Source organism: Humulus lupulus, chromosome 5, assembly GCF_963169125.1.
Source record: "Humulus lupulus chromosome 5, drHumLupu1.1, whole genome shotgun sequence".
In the NCBI taxonomy this organism is placed as follows: domain Eukaryota; kingdom Viridiplantae; phylum Streptophyta; class Magnoliopsida; order Rosales; family Cannabaceae; genus Humulus; species Humulus lupulus.
In genome coordinates, this window is record NC_084797.1 from 168,135,183 (window position 1) to 168,144,068 (window position 8,886).

Consider the following 8,886-nt stretch of genomic DNA (forward strand, 5'->3'; position numbering starts at 1 on the left):
TGTTTTGCCTGAAAAAACATTGCTTGAGTATTTTGCACCTATTTCATCTAATGCTCATTCATGTATTGTTCTTCCAACCACTTCTACTACTCATTTTGACCTTAAACCATCAATCATTCAATTGTTACCATCTTTTTATGGGTTAGATAGGGAGGATCCTTACATGCATGTCAAAGGTTTCTTAGAAATTTGTTCAACATTCAAATTTCAAAACTTTTCTGATGAGTCGATCAAACTAAGATTGTTCCCTTTTTCATTAAAAGACAAATCAAAAGATTGGTTAAATTCACTTCCCACGGGGTCTATAACTACATGGGATCAACTTTATAATAAATTCTTGCTGAATTTTTTTCCTATGTCTAAAACTGATAGTCTAAGGAGAGAAATCTCCGAGTTTTTTTAAAAAGATAATGAAGAGTTTTATGAATGTTGGGAAAGATTTAAATATTTATTATTAAAATGTCCTCATCATGGTTTTGAAAAATGGAGACTTGTAAAATATTTTTATGATGGTTTGACTCCCTCTAATCGTAAAATGATTCAATCTATACATACTGGAATTTTTTTTAAATGTCAAGGACAAGAAGCTTGGGATGCCCTTAAAAATTTATCTGTCAATTCACAACAATGGAATTATTTTGATCCTAGGCCTAGGTAAACTAATTCACCAAAAGGAGGAGGAAGGTATGGCGTAAAAGATGAATTAGACTTAAGAACATCCTTAGAAAAATTAGCGAGAAAAGTAGAAGCCTTAGCCATGAGCCAAACAATAAATTCTCCAATACAACAAAGAAAAGATGTTTGTTCTATATGTTCTGGTCCATGCAATAATGACCAATCATGTCCTTCCTACCAAGAAGCCATTTCTGAGGAGGCCAATGCTCTTCATGCTTATGGGAAACCAAATGATAGCCCATTTTCATCCGCCTACAATCCAAATTGGAGAAACCATCCAAACTTTTCATGGAGACAAAACCAACCTCAAATGAATCAAGGGCACCAATACAACATGCAAAACCAAACTCATGCCCCACAAAATCAACCATATCCTCAAGAAAGGAAACCTTCCTTATTAGATACTTTACAACAATTTATGCAATCCACTCAATAAATCCTACAAAATCAATTACCAAACTCGAGACACAAGTAGGACAACTCGCTACTACTTTAGCTAATAGAGAAAAAGGAACATTCCCTAGTCAACCTATCCCCAATCCAAAAGGTCAATATGAGATAGGAAAGTCTAGTCATAATGGAGAATTCAAATCAATTTCAACTCTTAGGTCTAGAAATAACATTGTGAACCCCGATTACATAACGAAGGTTGAAAAAGAAAAAGAAAAGAGTCAGCCTTCTAGTTCTAATGCCAATGACTCTTCAAACAAGGAAACTTCAATCCATCCTTTCATTCCAAAAGCTCCATTTCCACAAAGATTACTTCCAATTAAAAAAGGTGACCAATATAATGACATCTTAGAAGTTTTTAAACAAGTGAGTATCAATATCCCTTTCTTAGATGCCATTAACCAAATTCCTACCTACACTAAATTTTTAAAGGATCTTTATACTGTTAAAAGAAACACTAATGTTCCTAAAAAGGTGTTTTTAATTGAACATGCTAGTTCCATTATTCAATATAAGAGTCTTGTTAAATATAAAGATCTTGGGTGTCCCACAATTTCATGCATTGTTGGTGATCATTTTATTAACAAGGTTTTACTTGATTTGGGTGCTAGTGTGAATTTATTGCCTTATTCTGTTTATAAGAAACTTGGTCTTGGTGAACTAAAACCTACTTCTATAACTCTTAAATTAGTCGATCATTCTGTAAAAATTCCTAGAGGCATTATAGAGGATGTTTTGATCAAAGTTGATAAATTTTATTTTCCTGTTGACTTCATTGTACTTGATACTCAACCTATGGAAAATTTGCATGCTCAAATTCCTATCATTTTAGGTAGACCATTCTTAGCTACATCTAATGCAATCATTAATTGTCATAATGGTATTTTGAAATTATCTTTTGGAAATATGACTGTTGAATTGAATGTTTTTAATGTTGCTAAATCTGTTGAGTGTGAGGAAGTGCATGAAGTTAACATGATAGATAGTACTTGTGAAGATGACGGAAATGACTTACTTGACTTTTGTGAAAAATACTTTGGTAAGAACTTGCATATTGATGATTCTAATGATGATGTGAATTCTTTGCTAGAGTCTATACCCTTAAATGAAACCAAAGTTGAACCTTTTTCACCTTTAGATCATGTTCAATCAATTTTCGAGTCTCCAAAGTTAGACCTTAAACCTTTGCCAGAAAATTTAAAATATGCTTTTCTAGGAGAGTTTGAAACCTTACCTGTTATCATAGCATCCGCCTTAGATAAAGAACAAGAAGATAAATTATTAGACGTCCTTAGAAAACATAAAGAAGCCATAGGTTGGACCATTGGAGACATTAAAGGAACTAGCCTATCCATATGTATGCATAGAATCCATCTAGAAGAGATTGCTAAAACCTCTTGGGAATCTCAAAGAAAGTTAAATCCAAATATGAAAGAAATAGTTAGAGAAGAGATCATAAAATTATTAGACGTAGGTATCATTTACCCTATTTCTGATAGTCAATGGGTTAGTCCAGTTCAAGTTGTGCCTAAGAAATTTGGGATCACAGTTGTTGGGAAAAGAAAACATCAGTTGAATGAGCTAGACAAAATTAGGAATGATGCATATGACTATTCAAAAAAATATAAGGATCGTATGAAATTTTACCATGACAAAAATATTTTCAGAAAAGATTTTTCTCCAATCCAAAAACTCATTTTATACAACTCTTGTTTACATTTATTCCCAGGAAAATTACGCTCTAGGTGGACCAGTCCTTATATTGTTCGAGTTTTTTTCCACTTGGAGCTATCGAAATTGAAAATCCTAACAATGGTGATATTTTTAAAGTTAATGGACAAAAACTAAAACTATTTTTAGAATTAAAAACCAATGAAGTTGATTAACTCCTCCTTGAGGACCCTGTTTACCAAGCTCTTTGATTCCTATTGATCTTGATAACTTGTGTTTTATTTGTTTTGTTTGTTTTATGTGTGATTTAATTTTTGTTTGTTGTATCTTTTACTCTCTTGGTGATGCACCATATCAAGGTATGACTATTCTAAATTCTAGCCTCTTTTACTTTTCACATTATAATTGTGTTTTAACACATTAAGGAGAATGTTTAAATTAAGTTTGGGGGTATCGAGTTTATATGGTTATTATCATTAGGAGAGTATTTTTTATTGTGTTTTGTTTGAAAAAAAAGCCTTATTAATTTTTGTGTTGTTTTGTAATATATATATATTGTCGTCTTGTTAAAAAAAATCAAAATTTTTCAATTTCATAAAAAGTCAAAAATAACAATAAAATATTGGTGATATTTTTCATTTTCAATGATAAAAATCTTGATTGAGTTTGAGTTTAATTCTCTTGAAAATATGAATAATTTTTAAGCTTTGTCTTTAATTATTGGGTCAATTTTGCTTGTAACGAAAATTACATTTTTCATAACAAGAACACTTTTATTTCCTATAAATTTAAGTGAAAATTAATTTTTTTTAAACCCTCTTTTTAAAAGAGAAATTGACAATTTAATTAATTACATAAGCTTAACTTTTATTCATAATAATTTTTTAGATTTATTTTCATTGTGTAATTTTTGAGAAAATCCTTTTTATATCACCAATAATAAAAAAAATGTGTGTTTTAATTTTCTTTTGCTTGAGGACTAGCAAAACTTTAAGTTTGGGGGTGTGATAACTCTACAAAATTGAGTTATTTTACCACATTTTTTATGCTAATTATTGCTTAGTCTTTGAGTTTCAAGTAACTTATTAAGTTTTTAAATAATTTTGAGTTTATTAGTCTTATTGTAATTTTTTAGATTTTTATAAGTTTTTATAGATATTTTATTATATATGTTGTAGTTTAATTATTTGAAATTAGTGTTGTTAGATTGAAAGTTAAAAAATGTGATTTTATTGAACTTAATTTCCAAAGTAAATTAAATTTTAATTAATATTTTCATGGACTTAACATGATTTATTTTATAATTGAAAATATTTTAGTATAATTTAATGTTTAGTTTATTTTGTAGGATGTATTTTGCAATTTTTTTATGCTTGAAAACAAAGAAGAGAAGAGAAATGAAAAAATAGCAATTTTGAAAAGGCTAAAGAAAAGCCTCCATGGCCCAGCTTCACCCAAACTGCACCGTGGGCCTGTCCCTTTAGTTAGGCCCGAACCTCACCAGCCAAGCCCAAGCCCGAAGCACCTGCCCTGCCACTGTGGGCCTGCTTGCCTCCATTTGGCCCAATCCCTTGCACCCCTACCCATCCGAGCCTCCCTGCACCACTGAAGCCATCCGCCTGCAGCTTCGGCCCACGCCAGGCCAAACCTTCCAACCACACGGGCCCATGCCCCTGTCCACCTGGCCCAGCCGCCTAAAGCATACCCAGCCACCTGGCCCAACCACCCAACCAGCCATTAACACCCCTTCTCTTGAGCCCACAATGTACCTTTGTCCCCTATGTCCAAAAATACCACCTTTTTACCCAATTTTTCCGCATATTTCACTACAATATCATCATTACACCCTATAATTTACCTCTACATGCCATATTTACTTTATTTAATTAATTTAATCAATTTAATTAATTTAAGTTGATTATTTTAATGCTCTCATTTTTGCTATAAATATGGAATTTCAAGACCATGTGAGGGTGCTTAATTTTTGGTGACCATCATCTTTTCTACCATTCTCTCTTCCATTTTGGTGTTTTCAAGAGCCTTTTCAAGTATGTATTTTAATTATTTTGTCATTTCTACTCTAGTTATGTACTTCTAATCTTTTTCATAAGATTATTAAGATCATGATGAAACAACTTGTAACTAGATAATATTTATGTTGTATGTTGATTTCCCTTGTAGTGCAACAAAGTTTATGGATTTTTCTTCTTCATATATGTCTTTCATCTTTAATATCTCATATTTTGGATTGTTAGATAATATTGCACTTTGTTCTTCATTTTGCAAAACATTATATTCTTTGTGTAAGATGTGTCATTAAATTGTATACATCCAATGCTTAGAACAAAAATATTATGTTTTTCCTTATAAATAATGTTATTTGATTTTTTGTTGTTTCATTAGGTTGATTCACATTAAATACTTTGAAATTATATTTTTTTGAAAAGTGAAGAAAAATCCTATCTTTTTATAAATACTTTGTGCTTAAAATTATAAATCTATTTGGAAAATGACAATTGGACTTATTTTAACTATTACTAAAACTTTGGAATCAATATACTAATAAGTATTATTAAACTTACATTTTGTAGATTCTAGTATCTTAATAATATTTCCTTTTAACACTTATTTTAAAATCATTATTGGTTTATTTTTATTCTCTTAAATAGCTTTATTTTAAATCTTTTATTTTATGTTCATGACATTAAATCTCATCAATCTTTTAAGCTAGGTTAGAATTAATTAATTTTGGTTTAAAATAGTTTTCTTCTTTATTTTAGACAACTCCTTTGGGTTCAACATCCTTGCTTACACGATCAGTATTCTATATGAACGATTCGTGCACTTGCGATATAAATATTTAAAACATACCAATTTTGGGTCCATCACTAATTGATAAAACAAATATTTTAAAAAACGATACAAAAACATTGAGGCGTCGTTATTTGGGGGTCGGGGTTGGGGGTTTGGTGTAGGGTGTTGGGGTCAAGGTTGAGGGTTGGGGAACGGGGTTGGGGTTCTACGGTGGGGTCTAGGTCGTGGTTTATGGGTCGGGGTCGGGGGTCAGGGCCTTGGGTTTGGGATCAGGGGCCGAGGTCGAGGGTTTAGGGTCAGGGTTGGGGGTTTGGGGTCGGAGGTTAGGGGTCAGGGGTCGGGTGTCAGGTTTAGGGTCGGGGTTGGGGGTCAGGTTTAGGGTCGGGGTCATGGGTTTGGGATTGGGGGCTGGGGTCAAGGGTTGGGGGTTTGGGGTCGGGTGTTGGGGGTCAAGGTTGGGGGTCGGGATCCTAGTGTCAAGTTTAGGGTCGAGGTTGGGTGTCAGGTTTAGGGCCGGGGGTCATGGGTTTGGGATCGGGGGCTAGGGTGAGGGTTGGGTGTTTGGGGTCGGGTGTTGGGGGACAGGGGTCGGGCTCAAGTTTAGGGTCGGGGTTGGGGATCGGGAGTTCAAAATAAGATCATTAAATAATACTAATTATTAATTTAATAGTTAATAAGATAATTAATTAATAATATTTTTAATTTAATAATTAAATAATAAAATATTAATTTAATAATTAATAAGTTAAGTAAATAATAAAATTATCAATCTAATAATTAACTTAATTGAAGAGAGTTAAATAATAATAATTACAATATGAATTGAAAAAAACTAAACTCGACTAAGTTGCACTTCATAAATACATAGGTAATTATATATTAACATTTATTATTATTCTGTATACAATAATTTTAAAATGTGTGACATCATAATTTGAGCTAATCATAAGACTTCATAAGACATCATAAAATGTTTTGACAAAATATTTTATTTTTGTTATTTTTCCCTTTGGTTATAAAATTTTATTACCAAAGATAGGATAGAAGGGTTATATATTATCACCTAGTGATAATGTTTGCTTTATTATTTTTAATCACGAAAAGCCTTAAACATATTCGGAGAAGCCTTAAATACACTTCTCTGAATTATCAACGACGGTATGTGTCCACATGGATAGTTTGAGTTTGTTGTATACCTATAATTTGATCTATTACTCGTTTTATTGTTTTGTTAGTAGAGATTTTGGTATATGTCTCCTTATTTGTTCTCATAAGTGGGCATACATAATATTAGTCTGCTCACTTATGAGAACCATAAGGAGGTGCTGCCGAAATTTTTACACAAACGAAACAATGAAAAGAGTGAAGATTAAATTATATGTATACTACGGACCTGAATGGGATAGGTTATTTACCCTTTTAAAAGTGGAGTGAATAGTCAGTTCTACTTAATGATATTTTACTTTTATACCATAGATGGCGATAGATAAGAGTTGGACGACAATCAGAAATCATCACGAAGATGCTTATTGGAACGGTCTCCAAGCCTTCTTGAGAATGGAGAAAGAACACGTAGACTGTTACGGGAGGATCCCATGTCCGTGTGTTAGATGTTTGAATGCTAGATTGCAAACTTTGGATACGGTGGAGGCTCATGTATTTGATTGGAGTTTTCAAGCAAATTATCAATAATGGATTTACCATGGGGAAGAAGAAGTAGGTGTCCCTGATGAGGTAGTCAAGGATAATGAAGACATAAATGAGCAGAGAGATGTCGTTGATGATTTTGTATTGCTGACAAATACAGATGAAGCAGATGGTGTGGAAGGCAGTCATATGGGTCAATATTACGACGAGTTGTTCGATGAGATTGAAGCTGAGTTGTATTGAGGGTGCGATTGGATATCATCTCTAAACTTTTTAGCAAAGTTGATTGAAACAATATGTAACTAGATAGTATTTATTTTGTATGTTGATTTCCCATTTGTGCAACAAATTTTATGGATTTTTCTTCTTCAAATATTTTCTTTCATCTTAAATGTCTTGGAATTTAGGTTGTTAGAACATATTTACACTTTGTTCTTCATTAGTGCAAAAACATAATATTCTTAGTGTAAGATGTGTCATTAAATTTTACACATCCAATGCTTAGAACAAAAATATTATGTTTTGCCTTATAAATAATGTTCATTGATTTATTTGTTATTTCATTAGATTGATTTACACTAAATGCTTTGAAATTATAATTTTAAAAGTGAAGATAAATCCTATATTTTATAAAAACTTGTGCTTAAATAGAATATCTAATTTGAATAAGTGATGGTTTGATTAATTTCTACTATTACTAGAACTTGGGAATCAATGTACTTTTAAATATTATGGAACTTATATTTTGTGGATTCTATTATCTTAATAATCTTTCTTTTACTATCTTGTTTAAAATTATTAATTTAGTTATATATATTGTCTTTAATGTCATTATTATTATCTTTTATTTTATTTTCATTATACAAAAATTTCATCAATCTTTGGGGCTAGGTTAGAATTTATTAATTTTGATTTAAAATAGGTTTCTTTTCGATTTTAGACAACTCCTTTGGGTTCGATCTCGTGCTTACATGAACACTATATTCCATATACGATTCATGCGCTTGCGAGTATAAATTTTTAAAACATACCCGTTTTGGGTCATTAGATATATGACATGCACCAACTTGGGTCATTAGAATATGAGGATGAGTTGTTAGCCTTAGCTTCTGGGTCTGATATATTATCCTACTGATATGAAGCATGTATAGTGAGCGAGGTTCGATTTCTCACATACAATCAAGATCAAAATCGCACCACTCAAAATAGTGGAGTTTCTGTTGCTGGGACAGAAGGTTTTAACTATTACGGGCAACTTGAAGGAATACTAGAGCTGTCTTTTTCTAGTGCCTATTCGGTTGTGTTGTTTCGATGTAAATGGTACAACACGAATCAGAAAAAGAAGAAAAAGTTTACTGAAAATAACATCACAAGTATCAATGTCTCCGGTGAGTGGTATAAAGATGAACCGTTTCTACTTGCTAGTCAACCAAAACAAGTTTTCTATATCCATGATCTTGTTAGGGGGAGAGATTGGAAAATAGTTCAAGAAGTGAATCATTGCCAAGTTTGGGACATTCTAGATGACCTAGATATGATTACCGACATTGATGATGTGCACAACACTAATTCAGCCAATTTTGTATTGAGTGACAATCTTGGAGAATTGGTTGTGCAACAATCTGATCA

General features: G+C 32.1%; 1 non-coding gene across 1 annotated transcript; it reads right to left on the minus strand.

The window, feature by feature from the left end:
* Nucleotides 1–370: 370 nt before the first annotated feature.
* On the minus strand, nt 371–477 carry LOC133781097 (small nucleolar RNA R71). The gene has a single exon (XR_009869893.1). It is a non-coding gene; the product is annotated as a small nucleolar RNA R71 (small nucleolar RNA).
* Between the last annotated feature and the right edge of the window lie 8,409 nt (nt 478–8,886).